At 38.3% G+C, this 20,955-nt stretch overlaps 1 long non-coding RNA gene across 1 annotated transcript in view; it reads left to right on the top strand.

The window, feature by feature from the left end:
- LOC113921839 overlaps positions 1–18,750 on the top strand; it is a 55,838-nt gene extending 37,088 nt beyond the window's left edge. Inside the window, exon 4 of the long non-coding RNA XR_003519830.1 lies at positions 18,600–18,750. This is a non-coding gene — a long non-coding RNA (uncharacterized LOC113921839). The remainder of the gene's footprint in view (positions 1–18,599) is intronic.
- Positions 18,751–20,955: the final 2,205 nt, after the last annotated feature.

The following is a 20,955-nucleotide window of genomic DNA, read 5'->3' as shown; positions in this document are numbered from 1 at the left end:
TCACATGACAAATGAGAAAAGAAAAGAAAAAGAAAAAAACCCAAGAAGGCATTTTGTAGATATGATTAACATTTATGATCAGTTGACTTTACATAAGGAAGATTATACTTAATGGCACAAAAATAGACACATACATCAATGGAATAGGATAGAAAGCCCAGAAACAAATCCACAATTATATGGTCAATTAACTTCATCAAAAGAGGCAAGAATATGTAATAGGAAAAGGACAAACTCTTCCACAAATGGTGTTGGGAAAACTGGACAGCTACATGCAAAAGAATAAAACTGGACCACTTTCTTACACCATACACAAAAATTAAATTCAAAATAAATAAAGACCTAAATGTGAGACCTGAAACCATAAAAATGCTAGAGGAGAGCACAGGTAGTAATTTGTCTGAAATCGGCTATAGCAACATTTTTCTACATCTGTGTCCTAAGGCAAGGGAAATAAAAGCAAAAATAAACTATTGGGACTATATAAAAATAAAAAAGCTTTTGCACAATGAAGGAAACAATCAATAAAAATAAAAGACAACCTACTGAATAGGAGAAGATATTTTCAAATGATATCCAGTAAAAAGTATCCAAAATATATAAAGAACTTATACAACTCAACACCCAAAAAGAAATACTCCAAAAAAAAATGGACAGAAGACACACGAACAGACATTTCTCCAAAGATGACATACAGTTGGCCAACAGACATAATGCTCAATATCACTCATCATCAGGGAAATGCAAATCGAAACTACAATGAGGTATCACAATGAGATAGCCATCAGAATGGCTAAAATCAACAAACAAGAAATAGCAAGTTTTCGTGAGGATGTGGAGGAAAAGGAACCCTCTTGCACTGTTGGTGGGTGTGCAAACTGGTGCAGCCACTCTGGAAAACAGTATGGATGTTCCTCAAAAAATTAAATATAGAACTACCTGGTTTCCAGTAATTACACTGCTGGATATTTACCCAAAGAATATAAAAATACTAATTTGAAAGAATATATGCACCCCTATGTTTATAGCAGCATTATTTACAATAACCAAGATATGGAAGCAACCCAAGTGTCCATTAAGAGATGAATGGATAAAGAAGAGGTGGTATATTTATATATATGCAATGGAAAATTATTCAGTCATACAAAAGAATGAAATACTGCCATTTTCAACTAAATGGATGGAGCTAGAGAGTATAATGCTAAACAAAGTAGACCAGAGAAAGACAAATACCATGTGATTTCATTCATTTGTGGAATTTAAGAAATAAAACAAAGGGGGGGGGGAGAGAGAGAAAGAGAAACCAAGAAATAGACTCTTAACTATAGAAAAAATAATTGATGGTTACCAGAGAGGAGGTGGGTGGGGGATGGGTGAAATAAGTGAAGAGGTTTAAGAGTAAACTTATCATGAGCACCAAGTAATGTATAGAATTGTTTAATTATTCACTATATTGTACCCTGAGACTAATATGACACTGTATGTTAACTATACTGGAATTAAAATGAAAAACTTCTACAAAAAAAAGAAGAAGATTACACTTGATGATGTGGGTGGGCTTCACCCAGTAAGTTGAAGGCCATGAAAGTAAAAACCAAGATTTGTCTGAAAAGAAAGAATTCTACCTCAAGACATAAAAATCCTGCCTGAGTTTCCAGCCTGCCAGCTTGCCCTACCGATTTTAAGCTTGTCATCCCCCATAATTGTGTATGCCAATTTTTTAACATAAATCTACCTACATCTATCTATTTATCATCTATCTATCTATCTATCTATCATCTATCTACCATCTATCCAATCTATCCCCTACTAGTCTGTTTTTCTGGAGAACCCTAAGTAATACATCTTTCCTGCTTCTATGCCACAGAAATAGGAAAGTAATTTGAAAACTTCAAAATGCTATGCCAATTTAAGATATTATTATCCCAACAGTATTTCAAATATGTATTTTAAATTAATGTGCAAATGTATCTATTATATGTTTCTGAAAAGTTCTTGTAAAAGGATACTAGAAATGATAGTTTGAACAGAAATGCTAGTTTTCAAAAGGGAAGACAGTGGGGAGTATTTGAATGATGCTTGTGAACAATTGTTTTTTTTTTTAACATTTTATTTATTTATTTGAGAGAGAGTAGAGTGAGAGAGAGAGAGAGAGAGGAGCACAAGCAGGGAAAGGGGCAGAGGGAGAGGGTGGCTCTCCACTGAGCAGGGAGCCCGATGTGGGGCTCAATCCCAGGACACTGAGATCATGACCTGAGCCGAAGGCAGGCGCTTAACCAACTGAGCCACCCAGGCACCTCTGAACAACTGTTTTAATTATTTATTTTGTGAATCTTAATTTAATAACAAAGGTGAAAAGAGAGAACAGTGTCAAGTTCCATTTCTCCTCATCATTCAATATAATTGAGTAAATTATCTACTTTGATTTTAACAGAAAGCTTTTGTTCTCAAACCTTTCAATAAAATGAAATTTTACATTATTCATTTAATCTAAAAATACACAGAACCTTTCCCTTCACCACCATAATCCCCCATTCTTCTCTTTGCTCTTTGCCCCACTATAAAACTTACCATTTTAGTTAGTCCAGCTCAGACAAGCAGTGATTGCTCTACCTAGGTGAGTATATCCTCAAATAAAAGCTTAACTATGGATTCTACTATTTGTTCTGCTGAGTTCACCATGAACAAACTACTCAAATCTCTTCCACTGTCAGTTGGTAATTTAGCTGATTATCCACTTAGCATTAAAAGCAAATCATTGTGCAACATGCCTTTCCTATCACCACTCCTCCACTTTCCGTAAGTCTCCTATCAGAATTAGTCTTATTACTTTAGAGACATAGTTCATTTTGGATTACAAGCAATTCTTCTTGTTTAATAAGACTTGGCTCAATGATTTTAGCTTTACTCCAAAACTTAAACCACCTTCAAGGGGTAAAGTTTCACAAATAGTAAATTTTTAAAAATGCAATTCAGAATTGGATGATTATTACCAAATGAGCATTTCTAAAATTATTTGTAGCAGTAGACTCAATAGATCAAGTAATTGAGCTTGATGCTATACAGAGATTATGTGAAAGAAAATAACGTATATTGGAATGTTTATGTTCTGATAGGGTCTTTTAAGAAAAGGGAGCCTCTTAACCATACCTATTATTCATTGATTTCAAAAGAATATATATTCTTTTTGTACATTCCAGAGTCTATTGGCAGTAAGAACAGTTCATCTGTTAGGCTTGTTTATAGATGTAAAAAAAAAAAACAAAAAAAACCCCCAAAAAACACAAAAAAAACAGGGGCACCTGGGTGGCTCCGTCGGTTAAATATTAGATTTAGGCTCAGGTCATGATCTCAGTGTCCTGGGATCCAGTCATTCCCACGTGGAGCCCCATGTTGGGCTCCCTGCTCAGCAGGGAGTCTGGTTCTCCCTCTCCCTTTGCCCTTCCCCCCACCCCGCTCATGTGCTCTCTCTCTCTCTCAAATAAATGAATTTTAAAAAATCTTTAAAAAATAAAGCAAATTGTGTTCAGACTAAATATTAAATACTACATGACTGAAACTGCACAGTTACAGTTAAAATTCAATTTTCTTCTCTAGTCATTATAAAACATTGATTAACTTGGAGTTATGATAAAAAAGGAAACGTGTATTTTTTCTTTTGGGAACAATTATAAAAGACTTTTCCACAAATCTTTTTTTCTATCTTTGTTTTTGATCCTTAATTCTCAATATCCTTCCTTGAATTATCAAGCCTATTAGTGTCTCATCTCAAAAAATATCATTTTTCACTGTCAAACTTTTACCATAGAGTACATTCTTCTGAGTAAAGTTTTGATAAACCTTGAAAATCTTGCAGCAGACAGGAATTTTTAAAAAATTTTAATCTCTGGGAATTTTTATAAAGATTTTATTTATTTATGAATGAGGTTCTAGAGTTGACAGACCAAAGTTTCAACATAGCTTTGTCATTAATTACAAGTGTGACTGTGGACAAGTTACTAAACTTCCCTCAATGTTCAATTTACTCATCTGTAAAATACTAATCCCTATTCCAGAGGTGATTAAATGAGATAATTTATCTAAAATATTTAGTGCTGCCTGGCACCATAGGAATCATTCAATAAATGTTAGCCATCATCATTATTATTACTACTATAATTATATTTTAACTATAAGCTATAAGAGAGCAATAATCATTCTTTTTTTAAAATTTTTATTGTTATATTAGTCACCATACATTTCATCATTAGTTTTTGATGTAGTGTTCCATGATTCATTGTTTGTGTATAACCCCCAGTGCTCCATGCAGAACATGCCCTCTTTAATACCCATCACCAGGCTAACCCATCCTCCCAACCCCCTCCCCTCTAGAACCCTCAGTTTCTTTTTCAGTGTCCATCATCTCTCATGGTTCATCTCCCCCTCTGATTCCTCTGTTCATTCTTCCCCTCCTGCTATCTTCTTCTTTCTTTTTTTTTTAACATATATTATACTATTTGTTTCAGAGGTACAGATCTGTGATTCAACAGTCTTGCACACTTCAAAGAGCTCACCATAGCACATACACTCCCCAGTGTCTATCACCCAGCCACCCCATCCCTCCCACCCCCCACCACTCTAGAACCATCAGTTCGTTTCCTGAGATTAAGAATTCCTCATATCAGTGAGGTCATATGATACATGTCTTTCTCTGATTGACTTATTTCACTCAGCATGACACCCTCCAGTTCCATCCACGTCGTTACAAATGGCAAGATCTCATTCCTTTTGATGGCTGCATTATATTCCATTGTATATGTATATACCACATCTTCTTTATCCATTCATCTGTTGATGGACAGCTTGGCTCTTTCCACAGTTTGGCTTTTGTGGACATTGCTGCTATAAACTTCGTGGTGCACGTATCCCTTCGGATCCCTACATTTGTATCTTTGGGGTAAATACCCAGTAGTACAATTGCTGGGTCGTATGGTAGCTCTATTTTCAACTTTTTGAGGAACCTCCATACTGTTTTCCAGAGTGGCTGCACCAGCTTGCATTCCCACCAACAGTGTAGGAGGGTTCCCCTTTCTCCACATCCTCGCCAACATCTGTCGTTTCCTGATATGTTATTTTAGCCATTCTGACTGGTGTGAGGTGGTATCCCATTGAGGTTTTGATTTGGATTTCCCTGATGCCGAGCGATGTTGAGCACATTTTCACATGTCTGTTGGCCATTTGGATGTCTTCTTTGGAAAAATGTCTGTTCACGTCTTCTGCCCATTTCTTGATTGGATTATTTGTTCTTTGGGTGTTGAGTTTAAGAAGCTCTTTATACATTTTGGATACTAGCCCTTTAACTGATATGTCATTTGCAAATATCTTCTCCCATTCTGTCGGTTGTCTTTTGGTTTTGTGGACCGTTTCTTTTGCTGTGCAAAAGCTTTTTATCTTGATGAAGTCCCAATAGTTCATTTTTGCCCTTGCTTCCCTTGCCTTTGGCGATGTTTCTAGGAAGCAGTTGCTGCGGCTGAGGTCGAAGAGGTTGCTGCCTGTGTTCTCCTTTAGGATTTTGATGGACTCCTGTCTCACGTTTAGGTCTTTCAAACATTTGGAGTCTATTTTGGTGTGTGGTGTAAGGAAATGGTCCAGTTTCATTCTTCTGCATCTGCCTGTCCAATTTTCCCAACATCATTTGTTGAGGGGACTGTCTTTTTTCCATTGAACATTTTTTCCTGCTTTGTCAAAGGTGAGTTGACCATAGAGTTGAGAGTCCACTTCTGGGCTCTCTATTCTGTTCCATTGATCTATGTGTCTGTTTTTGTGCCAGTACCATACTGTCTTGATGATGACAGCTTTGTAAAAGAGCTAGAAGTCTGGAATTGTGATACCACCAGCTTTGCTTTTCTTTTTGAACATTCCTCTGGCTATTCGGGGTCTTTTCTTGTTCCATACAAATTTTAGGATTATTTGTTCCATTTCTTTGAAAAAAGTGGGTGGTAGTTTGATGGGGATTGCATTGAATGTGTAGATTGCTCTAGGTAGCATTGACATCTTCACAGTATTTGTTCTTCCAATCCATGGGCATGGAACATTTTTCCATTTCTTTGTGTCTTCCTCAATTTCTTTCATGAGTATTTTATAGTTTTCTGAGTACAGATCCTTTGGCTCTTTGGTTAGGTTTATTCCTAGGTATCTTATGGTTTTGGGTGCAATTGTACATGGGATCGACTCCTTAATTTCTCTCGCTTCTGTCTTGTTGTTGGTGTATAGGAATGCCACTGATTTCTATGCATTGATTTTATGTCCGGCCACTTTACTGAATTCCTGTTTTGGGGTGGAGTCTTTTGGGTTTTCCACATAAAGTATCATATCATCTGCAAAGAGTGAGAGTTTGACTTCCTCTTTGCCGATTTGGATGCCTTTGATTTCTTTTTGTTGTCTGATTGCTGAGGCTAGGACTTCTAATACTATGTCGAATAGCAGTGGTGATAGTGGACATCCCTGCCGCGTTCCTGACCTTAGGGGGAAAGCTCTCAGCTTTTCCCCATTGAGAATGATATTTGCTGTAGGTTTTTCATAGATGGCTTTTATGATATTGAGGTATGTACCCTCTATCCCTGTACTCTGAAGAGTTTTGATCAAGAAAGGATGCTGTACTTTGTCAAATGCTTATTCTGCATCTATTGAGAGGATCATATGATTCTTGTTCTTTCTTTTGTTAATGTATTGTATCACGTTGATTGATTTGCAGATGTTGAACCAACCTTGCAGCCCAGGGATAAATCCCACTTGGTCGTGGTGAATATTCCTTTTAATGTACTGTGGGATCCTATTGGCTAGTATTTTGGTGAGAATTTTTGCATCCATGTTCATCAAGGATATTCGTCTGTAATTCTCCTTTTTGATGGGGTCTTTGTCTGCTTTGGGGATCAAGGTAATGGTGACCTCATAAAACGAGTTTGGAAGTTTTCCTTCCATTTCTATTTTTTGGAACAGTTTCAGAAGAAAAGGTATTAATTCTTCTTTAAATGTTTGGTAGAATTCCCCTGGGAAACCACCTGGCCCTGGGCTTTTGTTTTTTGGGAGATTTTTGATGACTGCTTCAATTTCCTTACTGGTTATAGGTCTGTTCAGGTTTTCTATGTCTTCCTGGTTCAGTTTTGGTAGTTGGTACATCTCTAGGAATGCATCCATTTCTTCCAGGTTATCTAATTTGCTGGTATATAGTTGTTCATAATATGTTCTTATAATTGTTTTTATTTCTTTGGTGTTGGTTGTAGTCTCTCCTCTTTCATTCATGATTTTGTTGATTTGGGTCATTTTTCTTTTTGATAGGTCTGTCCAGGGGTTTATCAATCTTGTTAATTCTTTCAAAGAACCAGCTCCTAGTTTCGTTGATCTACTGTTCTTTTAGTTTCTATTTCATTGATTTCTGCTCTGATCTTTATTATTTCTCTTCTCCTGCTGGATTAGGCTTTATTTGCTGTCCTTTCTCCAGCTCCTTTAGGTGTACGGTTAGGTTGTGTACTTGAGACCTTTCTTGATTCTTGAGAAAGGCTTGTATTGGTATATACTTTCCTCTTAGGACTGCCTTTGCTGTATCCCAAAGATTTTGAACAGTTGTGTTTTCATTTTCATTGGTTTCCATGAAATTTTTTAATTCTTCTTTAATTTCCTGGTTGACCCATTCATTCTTTAGTAGGATGCGCTTTAGCCTCCATGTATTTGAGTTCTTTCCGACTTTCCTCTTGTGATTGAGTTCTAGTTTCAAAGCATTGTGGTCTGAAAATACGCAGGGAATGATCCCAATCTTTTGGTACCGATTGAGACCTGATTTGTGACCTAGGATGTGATCTATTCTGGAGAATGTTCCATGGGCACTAGAGAAGAATGTGTATTCTGTTGCTTTGGGATGGAATGTTCTGAATATATCTGTGAAGTCCATTTGGTCCAGTGTGTCATTTAAAGTCTTTATTTCCTTGTTGATCTTTTGCTTAGATGATCTGTCCATTTCAGTGAGGGGGGTGTTAAAGTCCCCCACTATTATAGTATTGTTGTCAATGTGTTTCTTTGCTTTTGTTATTAAGTGCCTTATATTATTGGCTGCTCCCATGTTAGGGGCATAGATATTTACAATTGTTAGATCTTCTTGTTGGATAGACCCTTTAAGTAGGATATAGTGTCCTTCCTCATCTCTTATTACAGTCTTGGTTTAAAATCGAATTTGTCTGATATAAGGTTTGCTACCCCAGCTTTCTTTTGGCGTCCATTAGCATGGTAAATGGTTTTCCATGCCTCACTTTCAATCTGGGGGTGTCTTTGGGACTAAAATGAGTCTCTTGCAGATAGCATATCGATGGGTCTTGTTTTTTTATCCAATCTGATAGCCTGTGTCTTTTGATTGGGGTATTGAGCCCATTCCCACTCAGGGTAACTACTGAAAGATATGAATTTAGTGCCATTGTATTGCCTGTAAGGTGACTGTTACTGTATATTGTCTGTGTTCCTTTCTGGTCTGTGTTGCTTTTAGGCACTCTCTTTGCTTAGAGGACCCCTTTCAATATTTCTTGGAGGGCTGGTTTCATGTTTGCAAATTCCTTTAGTTTTTTTTGTCCTGGAAGCTTTTTATCCCTCCAGCCTAGCTGGATATAGTATTCTTGGCTACATATTTTTCTCATTTAGTGCTCTGAATATATCATGCCAGTCCTTTCTGGCCTGCCAGGTCTCTGTGAATAGGTCTGTTGCCAATCTTATGTTTCTACCATTGTAGGTTACATATCTCTTCTCCCGAGCTGCTTTCAGGATTTTCTTTTTGTCTCTGAGACTTGTAAGTTTTACTATTACATGTCAGGGTGTTGACCTATTTTTATTTATTTTGAGATGGGTTGTCTGTGGCTCCTGGATTTTGATGCCTGTTTCCTTCCCCAAATTACGGAAGTTCTCTGCTATAATTTGCTCCAATATACCTTCTGCCCCTCTCTCTCTTTCTTCTTCTTCTGGGATCCCAATTATTATAATGTTGTTTCATCTTATGGTATCGCTTATCTCTCGAATTGTGCCCTCATGATCCAGTAGTTGTTTATCTCTCTTTTTCTCAGCCTCTTTATTTTCCATCATTTGGTCTTCTATATCACTAATTCTCTCTTCTGCCTCATTTATCCTAGGAGTTAGAGCCTCCCTTTTTGATTGCACCTCATTAATAGCCTTTTTGATTTTGACTTGGTTAGATTTTAGCTCTTTTATTTCTCCAGAAAGGGTTTCTCTAATAACTTCCATGCCTTTTTCAAGCCCAACTAGTATCTTTAAAATCATCATTCTGAACTGTAGTTCCGACATCGTACTAATGTCCATATTGAGTAGGTCCCTCGCAGTCGGTACTGCCTCTTGTTCTTTTTGTTGAGGTGATTTTTTCCATCTTGTCATTTGTCCAAAGGAGAATAGATGAATGAAAGAACAAAATGCTAACAGGGTAACAACGTCCCCAGAACAATACACTCTAAACAAATCAGAAAAGTCCTGAAACTGGGGGGAAAAAAAGAGAAAGAAAGAAAAAAGATAAAGATAAAGATAAAAAACAAACAAAAACAGAACAAAACCTAAGTAAAAAAGGATATGATCAAATAATCAGGGTGATGCAATGATCAGTGCCACACACTAGATTTTGGGTGTATTTTGGTCTGGTAGAAGAAAGTGCCTCCCAAAATTTTAAAGAAAGTAAAACTTATATATGTACAAAAATAAGGGTTAATACGATGAAGGGATGGAATATGAGTGTAAAGATGAAAATTATAAAAAATTTTATGAAAGGAATTTATAAGATAAGTTGTTTGATAAAAGAAAGAAGAGGATTTAAAAATGAAAGTAAAAAAAAGGCGAGGATGTGATCAGGCAGGAGACTAGATCAAAGCCATACACTAGAGATTAAGGTATATTTTGATCCATTAGAAGAAACTGTATTTCAAAATTTTAAAGAGAGAACAACTTGTATATATATGCCAAAAATAACTACTATGAAGGGATAGAATATGACTCTAAAAATGAAAAATAAAAATGTTTTTTATAAAAGGGATTGATAGGACGTTGGTTGAAGAAGGGAAAAAGAAAAATTCAAAAAATAAAAAAGACAGTTAAAAAAATTAACTTTGAAAGACTAAAGAATCATGGTTAGAAAGCCATGAATTCTATGCGCAGAATTCCCCTAGCGCTGGAGTTTTGCCGTTCTCATTGATCGGTAAACTTGGTCTTGGCTGGCAGTTCTTGCAGATCTTCTAGGGGAGGGGCCTGTTGCCGTGGTTTCCAAATGTCTTTGCCGGAGGCGGAATTGCCCTGCCCTTGCTGGTCCAGGCTAGGTAATCTGCTTGGGTTTGCTCTCAGGAGCTTTTGTTCCCTGCAAGCTTTCCCTACAACTTTGGAGGACGAGAGTGAAAATGGCGTCCTCCCAATCTCCGCCCAGGAGGAGCCAAGAACTTGGGTCCCCGCTCCTCAGTGCGCCCCCAGAGAAAAGCAGTCAATCACTCCTGTCTCCCTGGTCTCCAGCGCACTCCGTGCTCACCCGGCCTGTGACCAAGCATTTCTATCTCTGGCACCCAACCTGGTGTGGAGTCTCCAAACCCAGCAGATCCCTGCAGTGCGTTTCCGCGTCGCTCCTCCCCGGGGAGGAAGGGGAGCCTTCCTGGATCTGCCGCTTGTTGGGTCCCTGCTGGAAGAGCAGTGGCCTGACTGTGCCCTGGATCATGGTTTATGGACACCCCGAGCTCAGAGCCCACTCCTTGGCTCCGTCTCTGCAGCTGGCTTCCCTGCTCTGATACCTGGGAGCTCTGCCGCACTCAGGCACCCCCAGTATATCTGTGACCCAGAGGGTCCTGAGACCACGCTGTCCCAGAGAGGGTTCCACCCCCCGCTTAGCCACTGGAGTGACGTCCCTCAGTGGAGCCGACTTCTAAAAGTTCTGATTTGTGCTCTGCTGTTCTATCACTTGCCAGAAGCGGCTGACAGAGGCCCCCTCCCCCACCGTCTATCCTCCAGAATATTGCCTCGGATTCACTTCTCTGCAGTCCTACCTTCCAGAAAGTGGTCCCTTTTCCATTCAGAGAGTTGTTGCTATTCTTTTCTTTGATCCCCTGTTGAGTTCGTAGGTGTTCAGAATGGTTTGATCCCTATCCAGCTGAATTCCTGGGACTAGAAGAAATCCAGGTCTCCTACTCCTCCACCATCTTGCTCCACCCCTTCATAATCATTCTTTTTTAAGCTTTGTGCTTCCAGTACCTAGCATAGTATTTGATACATGTTTGTTGAACTGAACCATGTTTATGATTTACAGAGAGAAATGTAAAAAGCAGATACTCTTCATTTTTCCCGATTGGGGGTGGCATATGTAAGAAGCAATATACAGTACTCTTAGCCTATGAATCATAAACAGTGATTGCCTGATGTATCTTTCTTTTTTTTAAGATTTTTATTTATTTACTTGTCAGAGAGAGAGAGCAAGCACAAGGAAGGGGAACAGCAGGCAGAGGGAGAAGCAGGCTTCCCGCTGAGCACGGAGCCCAATGTGGGATTCAATCCCAGGACTCTGGGATCATGACCTGAGTGGAAGGCAGATGCTTAACCAACTGAGCCACCCAGGAGACCTTCTTTAAAAAAAAAAAAAAAAAAGATTTATTTATTTGAGAGAGAGAGCAGGGCGGGGAGGGGGAAAGGGAGAGAGAAAGAGAGAATCTTAAGCAGACTCCCTGCTGAGTGCAGATCCCCACCCGGGGCTCTGTCTCAGGACCCTGAGATGATGACCCAAGCTGAAACCTGAGTCTGACCTTAACTGACTGAGCCACCCAGGCGCCCCAGCCTTATCTATAGTTCTCAACTAAAAATCAAATGCTCAAATTTTAAAGGAGGAGGAGGGTTGGCTTATAACTTTAAAGTGAGAAAAGTGAAATTTCAGTAAAAGCTAATAAGGATAATTGAATGTTTGTAGTCTGATTTTCCTTGCATATACTTCTTGGTTTTAGAAACAACACAGGTGGGGCCCCTGGCTGGCTCAGTTTGTAGAGCATGCAATTCTTGATCTGGGGTCGTGAGTTCAAGCCCCACATTGGACATAGAGCTTACCGAAAAAAATAAAAAATAAAAAAATAAAAACAACATGGTTAAAGAAAGAGATGACCAAAAAGAGAGGAGAGACTACCAGGGAAACAGGAAGTTTATTTACTTTATTTCACCCTATTATTAGATTGAGGGAATATTCCAGTTGTCTGTTTAGCGAAGCAATTTCCCCCACCTACATAGAAAACTTTGGTGATTCTTCAGCCATGGCTAAATGCCAATCTTTCCATTTACTTGGAAGAAGTTTCAAGGAGCCTTCCTTAAAGGAACTCACTGTGTAAATGCATGATGATAATAAGAATTTTAAGATCATTAGGGTTTCGTCCTCACTGATAATTTCTTGTTAAGTAAACCTTTATCTGTGTAACTGCATGTTTTATAGAGGACACATCTTGCCATAGTAAGCACCAGAAGTGGGGACAGATAGTGATATTTTTCATTTAGAATATACTGGAATGTTGGTTTTTCTAAATTCCTCTTGCAGCTTAAAAAAGGATTTTAAATCTCATATACAGGCCATTTTTAGTACTTCTCTCAGTGCTGTCAGCCCAGAAATCAACTGATAAAGTCATTCCACCAGACAAGGTGAGGCCTATTAAAACATTACATCATGTTATATATACCAAGCCAAGGAAGGATCTTCTCATATGGCACCTCCATGAGGAGCTTGTCCAGTGAACATTTCAGTGACTCAAGTGGTTATGATTCTATCCTTGCTTGAGAAAATATTTTGTAAGTTACTCATCCAGCTCTTAGGAAATTTAGACATATAGAGCAAGCTGCATAAAACACTTGAGATCACCAAACAAAGATCACCCTTGTTTTTGAAACTTACCCAAAATATAGTTGGTAGAAGAACTAAAACTAAAACCCAGGTCTCCTTTTCACTGTCTCACACTGATTCCTAGTTATTATTATTATTATTTTTTAAAGATGTATTTATTTGAAGGACAGTGTGTGTGCTCGAGTGGGGGGAGGAGCCGAGTGAGAGGGAGAGAGAGAATCTCAAGCAGACTTCCCAGTGAGCGTGGAGCCTGACGTGGGGCTCGATCTCACAAACCTGAGATCATGCATGCCCTGAGCCAAAATCAAGAGTCAGACGCTTACCCAACTGAGCCACATAGGCACCCCTGATTCCTAGCTATTTAATGTAAAAATAAGTAATTTTATTTTATGAGCAGTCTTCTGTTCTTTCTGTAGTATAATTAAGGAGGTATTTTCCAAGCAATTGTTCTCATGCCAGAAAGTTCTTCAATTTCATATTTATGTTCTTGTTGTTATAGTATCTATTTGGTTTTATAAAATATATGAACAAAGTATTTAGAATTTCCCTCATCCAGAGAAATTGTCACTTGGTAAATATCTATTACATTTAAGTTTTTCAAAATAGTAAAACTAAGTGAAGTTAGTGCTACACAGTGAAATGTCAGTTACTCATATTGGGAATATAGCTTAAGACCCAGATCTTATTTTCTCTTAAGATTTTTAAAATTTTACTTTTAAGTAATCTCTATACCCAACCTAAGGCTGGAAATCACAGCCCTGAGATCAAGAGTCACATGCTCTACCGACTGAGTCAGTCAGGCTCCCTAAGACCCATATTTTATTTTATTTTTTTAAAGACTTTATTTATTTGAGAGAGAGAGAATGAGCGGGGAGGGGCAGAGGGAGAGGGAGAAGCTGACTCACCACAGAGCAGGGAGCCCAATGCAGGGCTCCATCCCAGGATCTCGAGGTCATGACCTGAGCCAAAGGCAGATGCTTAACTGACTGAGCCACTCAGGCGCCCCTCCCCAAGACCCATATTTTAGAATTTTTTTTTTAAGATTTTATTTATTTATCTGACAGAGTGAGACTGAGAGGGGAACACAAGCAGGGGGAGTGGCAGAGGGAGAAGCAATGTGGGTCTCGATCCCAGGACCCTGGCATTGTGACCTGAGCCGAAGGCAGACGCTTAATGACTGAGCCACCCAGGCACCCCTCCAAGGCCCATATTTTAAAGTAAAATTTAAATGTAAAACATATGGACACTAATAAATACCTACACATTTTTAAAACATCACAAGTAACTGTTTCATTGTGCGGTAAACTAACAACCCCATCCTTTTCCAGTGCAAAAATAATTTCATTCCTCTTAACAGTTTGTGCAGCATTAGCCATTAAATGTGTTACTATGTTATTTCTCAAGATTGTTCATATAAAGTCCAATATTTTTCATGTGACTGTCATGACATGGAATTTGTGAGGGTTACGTGTCTTTCTCTGCTTGGGGGAAGCTGGACCCCCAAAGTTACTCTCTTTCTTTTGAAATCCTCTAGGACTCTTCACTTAGGAACAAAATCAGCTACTCAACCTAAGAGACAAAAATCTCACTGAATAAAACTTCCATGGAATTAATTGTCTTCTTTGGGCATAGCCATCATCAAACAAGTTTTTCTCTTAGAATAATATCAAGACCCAGACTAGCTGAGACTCCTGTAACCTAGAGACAACTACAGGGTTTTTAAACCTGGGTTTAAAACCTGACTCTGCCACTTAATAGCTCTATCACCTTGGGCAAATCAAGGAATCTTGCAGTGCCACAGTCTGCTTATGTATTAAGACAGTAATTCCTACCTTTCAGTGGTGTTGTGATGATTGGATAAAGTAATATATATATAAACTGCCTCCAGAGAATGCCTAAAACATAATAGGATCTGAATAAATGGTACTACTTACATTATTACCCTTCAAACAACAAGTCACTCCTGCCTTCTAGTTCTTCAGATACTTCCAGATTCTCGTATTTCAAATGACCAAAACTAGTGGTGATCACTAGGTGGTCACATTTTCTCAGTATAACTTCCTAGACTAATTTATCTTCCTTTTCAATTTTTGTGTGTAACCCTTAGTTATCACATTTCTGGCATGTGCTCATTATGCTAAGACTTTCCAGCTTACTGCTTTCCCTCTCTAGAAGACCAGAACCCTTAATTATGTACTTTTCCCCTAGCCACATAGCCAGGGATTTAGAACTCCTTAAGAAGATTAATTAAACCTGCTGCCATTCCTTCAGCAAAGCTTCCTTCATTTTAGACTGCTGAACTGAGGGTTAAGTGTTTTATCACAGAGCAAATCAATGGCAAATCTGGATGTGGAAGCCACCAAGCTAGATTACCAGCTCTTTGTGACACTGAAAGAACATTTCCATTGACTGATTTTCTCTTCTGTGGGGTTTCAACAATACCTTAGTGAGAATCTGCCTAGAGACAAGAACACCTTCCTGTACAGTGATATGATGCATCCGCACACTCACAGACAATTCCCCATTGATCTTAATTGTAGAAAGGGGAAGCCTGGCACACCACTTAAGAAGGGCAAGTCAACCTAATTCACTTACTCCCAGCTTTTTTACAGCAATGGTGCTTTGTCTATATTGCTTAACCATTGAATATTTATGGTGTGGGTTTCTTGCTTACAAATAACTTGGGGCGCCTGGGTGGCTCAATCACTTAGGCAACTGCCTTTGGCTCAGGTCATGATCCCAGGGTCCTGGGATCAAGTCCCGCATGGGGCTCCCTGCTCAGTGGAGAGTCTGCTTCTCCTTCTCCCTCTGCTGCTCCCCCTGCTTGTGCTCTCTTTCACTTTAATAAATAAATAAAATCTTTAAAACAAAACAAATAAGTAGCCAATATTTATACAATTTAGCTTTATTAGATAATTTAATTTTGTCTATTTTTCCAGATCATTTGTTTAATAAGTAATCTGGCTAAAATGTCAATATATTGCTCCTTGGCACTTAAATGAAAATACTTCCATATTCTTTAGTACACAGTGTTTTATTTTTTGTTTCCTCATGAAGGCTGAAAGCAAGAGAAAATATATCCTTTTATTAAAAAATGCTTTTGTGTTTTGCTTTAAAAATCAGTTTTGTGCCAAAGCCCAAAATGAAGTTACCTTATAAATCAATCTCTGAAATTATGAATTTAATGTTTTAAAAGTTGAATGTTATTAATCAGAGTGATAGAGACTTGAATAAAGAAAAATTTCTCAAAATTATCAAGTATAATATATATAACACATAACATATATATAACTATTACCTGGACTGTGTGTGTGGTGTGTGTGTGTGTGTGTGTATAAAAGACACTGCTGAGGTAAATTCTGAACTATAGCAAAATTTAATCCTAATATATAGAGTACTTATAAAGAGGGCTTACATACCATTTTTATGGCATTTGGAATTTGGGCTCTTCAATAATTAAAAATATGTTCCCTCTATGTATGAGCTCAGTTATTAAGTACATCATTTTATTTATTTTTTTGATATAGATTTTTTTAAGATTTTTATTTATTTGACAGAGAGAGAGAGAGAGACAGCGAGAGAGGGAACACAGGCAGGGGGAGTGGGAGAAGGAGAAGCAGGCTTCCCGCAGAGCAGGGAGCCTGATGCGGGGCTTGATCCCGGGACCCTGGGATCATGACCTGAGCTGAAGGCAGACGCTTAACAACTGAGCTACCCAGGCACCCCAAGTACATCATTTTAAAAATGGAAGACATAAATAGAAAAGTAAACCACAGGTTGCACTGCTGAACTATCATTATTTACTACCTCAGATCTTCAGCTTGAGCACCTTTGCTTTACAAAATCTTTCAAACCCTCTAATGTGTGTATCTTCAATTTTGGAATAAAAAGAGAAATGTAACTGAAAAATAACAGAGTTTATGCTTAGCAATTTGGAGGTTTTGAATTCCCCATTCTGATATATCGATTTCAGTTCATACTATTAGTTCATATTTAATAACAAACCTGCAGAATTCCTGTGGTGGTTTATTGTTTGTGATGAAATTCAAGAGAGATTGTACCATAAACAGTTTTCTTGATTATTCATAAATATTGAGGGTGAGAAAAAAACATTAAGTTGAAATAGAGTTCTTTACAGCTCATGTTTGTTCTCATCTGTGCTGGCAAACTATGAAAACATTACCCAAAAGCATGGTTTTCTAGCTAGTAAAACACATTCAGAAATGTTTCCCAGTTCAATACAACTACATGCATTCAGAAAAGGAAATTGCTTTGTTGATATGTCCCAGGCAGATTATTTCCTGTTTGGGAAATCACTGTGCTCAGTTAATCAGAACTGAGATGGTTCTATTCATCCTCTACAAGGGGAATTGGCCAGCTCAGTGAGAATGACTTCCAAATATTTCAGTAGAATTGAAGCTCAGATTGTAAGACTCACTAGATACCTAAATATAAAATATTTGGGTTTTTTTCCTATGAATTAAAAATGCTTATTTTTATATGCTGTGATTTTTTACTTGTTTCATACTTTTATCTTCATGCCAGAAGAACTTGGAGTTTGAATTTAAATTTCCATTTATGCTATCAATCTCATGAAATTCCTTCTGGTAAGATGAGACATAATTTTATAGTTATAGGAACTATTTTAGCTACTCACATTAGTAGAGGCACAAAGTTTTGGCAGTCACATATTAGCCAGTAACTCCATTTTTCCCAATCACATTTTCTATATAACCTGCTACTTGTAAGTAAAGTAATTGACCTAATGTTACTGTATTAATCACTTTGTACACCCAACACCCTAAATTCCTTTCCTTTGGTATGTGTACCATATTTTTTTTTTTTTGGTACAACTTTTCTCCTGGCCACCTGTTTCAAGGAGAAGCCTGTGAAGGTACTACCCAATCACCTCTAGTTCCAGTGATTAGACCAAGCCAGGCTAATAGAAGGCATTCCTCAAGATTTTTCTTAATTTAAGTAGAGAAGGGACCATATGAAAAGAGATATTTGTTTACTAGATATATTAACAAATTTGGCATTTGTTGGTGATCATTTATTATTTAAGGTTTTAATAAATTGATTTAAAAATTCCTCCTTACATAATAAAAATATAGTAACCTATTGTTATATTTGCATCTTATATTAATATGGGATTTAACATTTTTAGGTAGCCAAACATGTTTCATTCTATTGCTGCTTTTTAAAAATTATTGAAGTATAGTTGACATACAATGTTAAATTAGTTTCAGGTGTATAATATAGTGATTCAACAATTCTATACATTACTTAATGCTCACGTGTTAAGTGTAGTTACCCATACGGTGGTATTATAATATTACAATATTTTTTTGCTGCAGAAAGCTTTATTGTTTCTATTTGGTCCACCGCTTGGGAGAGGGCTCTAGAATGGTTAAAAAGCTGCCTAGTGGCTGCAGAGAGAGGCTTAGGCACAAGCCCTGGCACCAGGAGGATGCCAGAGGGCTCCCTCAAAGGCTGCTGGGCTTCAGAGCCTCCTAGAGGTGCTTGAGGGTTAGCCTTAGGAAGAGATGCTCACCCAGCTCAGCTTGGGGACCAGCCAGCCTGCGGAAGTTAGTTAGGTGATAACCCATTTTCTTGATGAGTTTCACCTCCTCATCTGGGAAGTGGTTTTCCAGGAAGTCACAGAGATGGAGGTAGGTGGGGCAGAACCCAGGCCATTCATATACAAAAGGGCCTGATTCACGTTCTTCTCCAGGAGCTTGGCGGCTTCCATGGTGTCCAGGGTTTTACCCCACTCACCTTGGGACGGCTTCTGCACATCTGGAAGAGGGTGCCGCTGCAGCGCCGGTTTTACATCTTTAAGGGACATTCAGCTCCCTTGAGCTTTCTCCCTCCAGAGCCACATGGTCCAGTGGAAATAGAAGTCCAAAGAAAGGTAAGTGTAGGAGGTCAGCAGACGCATGTTTTTGTTTTTTTTTTTTTAAGATTTTATTTATTTATTCAGGAGAGACAGAGGGAGAGAGAGAGATAGAGAAGCAGAGGGAGAAGCAGGCTTCCAAGGAGCAGGGAGCCCAATGCGGGACTCGATCCCAGGACCCTGGGATCACGACCTGAGCCGAAGGCAGATGCTTAACCATCTGAGCCACCCAGGCACCCCAGCAGACGCATGTTGATCAGGCAGTCGATGTCATTCTCCACCTCGGTGGAATAATTCTGAAGAATCTGGGAGCTCACTGGGGATCAGTAAGAAGGAGCTACCCTTAAAATAGGGTGTTGGCTGGCCCCAGAGGCAGAGTGGCCGACAACATGGCTCTGAATGTTGCAACTGGAAAAAAAGGTTGGAGGGTAGTTGGGGGCTGGTAGAAGGGGCATCCCTGGATCTGTTTGGTCCTAACACTGTTGAAGCAAGAGACAGATCCATGGGACCTTGGACACACTGCCTAATTTTATAGTATTATTGACTGTAATCCCTATGCTGTACTTTTCATTTTTATAACTTATTTATTTTATAACTGAAAGTCGATACCTCCTAATCCCCTTCACCTATTCTGCCCATCCCCCCACCCACCTCTTCTCTCTCAATCATCAGTTTGTTCTCTGTACTTAAGAGTCTGTTTTTCATTTGTTTGTTTTGTTTTTCAGATTCCACATAAAAGTGAAATCATATGGCATTTGTCTTTCTCTGTCTGATTTATTTTACTTAGCATAATACACTCTAGGTCCATCCATGTTTTTGCAAATAGCAAGATCTCATTTTTTTAGTAATATTCCATTATATATATGTGTGTGTGTGTGTGTGTGATACACACACACACACACACACACACACACACACATCTTCTTTATCCATTCATTTATCAATGGACACTTGGGTTGGCTATCTTGGGTTGGGTATCTTTTTGAATTGGTGTTTTCATTCATTCATTCATTCACAAATACCCAGTGGTGGAATTACTGGATCATATGGCATTTCTGTTTTAAATATTTTGAGGAATCATACTGTTTTCCACAGTGGTTGCCCCAATTTACATTCCTACCAACAGTGCACCAGGTTCCTTTTTCTCCACATTCTTGCCAATATTTATTATTTCATGTCTTTTTGATAATGGCCATTCTGACAGTGTAAGGTGGTATCTCATTGTGGTTTTAATTTGTATTTCCCTGATGATTAGTGATGCTAAGCATTTTTTTCACGTGTTTGTTAGCCATCTGTATGTCTTCTTCAGAAAAAAATGCCTATTCAGATCCTCTGCCCATTTTTGAGTCAGATTGTTTGGTTTTTTGGTGTTGACTTGTAAAAGTTCTTTATGTATTTTGGATTTAACATCTATCAGATATATCAGTTGCAAATATCTTCTCCTATTTGGTTGGTTGCCTTTTTGTTTTGTGGATAGTTTTTCCTTTGCTTTGCAAAAGCTTTTTATTTTGGTGTAGCCCCAATAGTTTATTTTTGCTTTTGTTTTCCTTGCCTGAGGAGACATATCCATAAATATGTTGCTAAGCTAATGCTGCTAAGTTTGCTCAAGTGTTTGATTAATGCTCTTGATAGTACATCATACAATTACTTTCCAGGTTTTGAACATTTGTTCATGTACTTTTGCCAAGTAGCAGATCATGTGCTTCAACTCTGCAATGATAGAAAATGGCAATTGTTTTTGCTGCATTAATTCTGGAATGTGACCATTCCTAATGGGCAGAATTCAATGACAAGGAGATCATTTCCTTGCTGCTTTGTTTGGTTTAAGGCTCAGGACCACCTACCAAGTGGATGGAGGTGGGAAGGCTATTTGCAATTATTTTTAAAAAGGAAGAAAGTCTGTACACCTGTTGCACAGCTGTAATGACAGCCAAACAGGGACAAAGCATGCAAGGAGGGTGCTCAGCAGTTATTTCTCTCACATGAGGTGTAAATTCTTGGCTGTTTCAGGAATTCCTATGAAAAACATCAGGCCTAACGGCATTCGCAATGAATTGTTTTGTAAGAGATTCTTCCTGCCTTTCATTTTAATTTGTGGAAAGTGATAAAGAGGAGTGTATTTCCAAAGGCAACAAAACTTTATAAAAGATCTCATAGGATGAAAAATTTTAAAAGGGAAAACTAAGAGAAAAAG

Source organism: Zalophus californianus, chromosome 9 (assembly GCF_009762305.2).
Source record: "Zalophus californianus isolate mZalCal1 chromosome 9, mZalCal1.pri.v2, whole genome shotgun sequence".
Taxonomy (NCBI): domain Eukaryota; kingdom Metazoa; phylum Chordata; class Mammalia; order Carnivora; family Otariidae; genus Zalophus; species Zalophus californianus.
The sequence above is the reverse complement of the archived record's forward strand: the minus strand, read 5'-3'. Positions and strand labels throughout refer to the sequence as shown.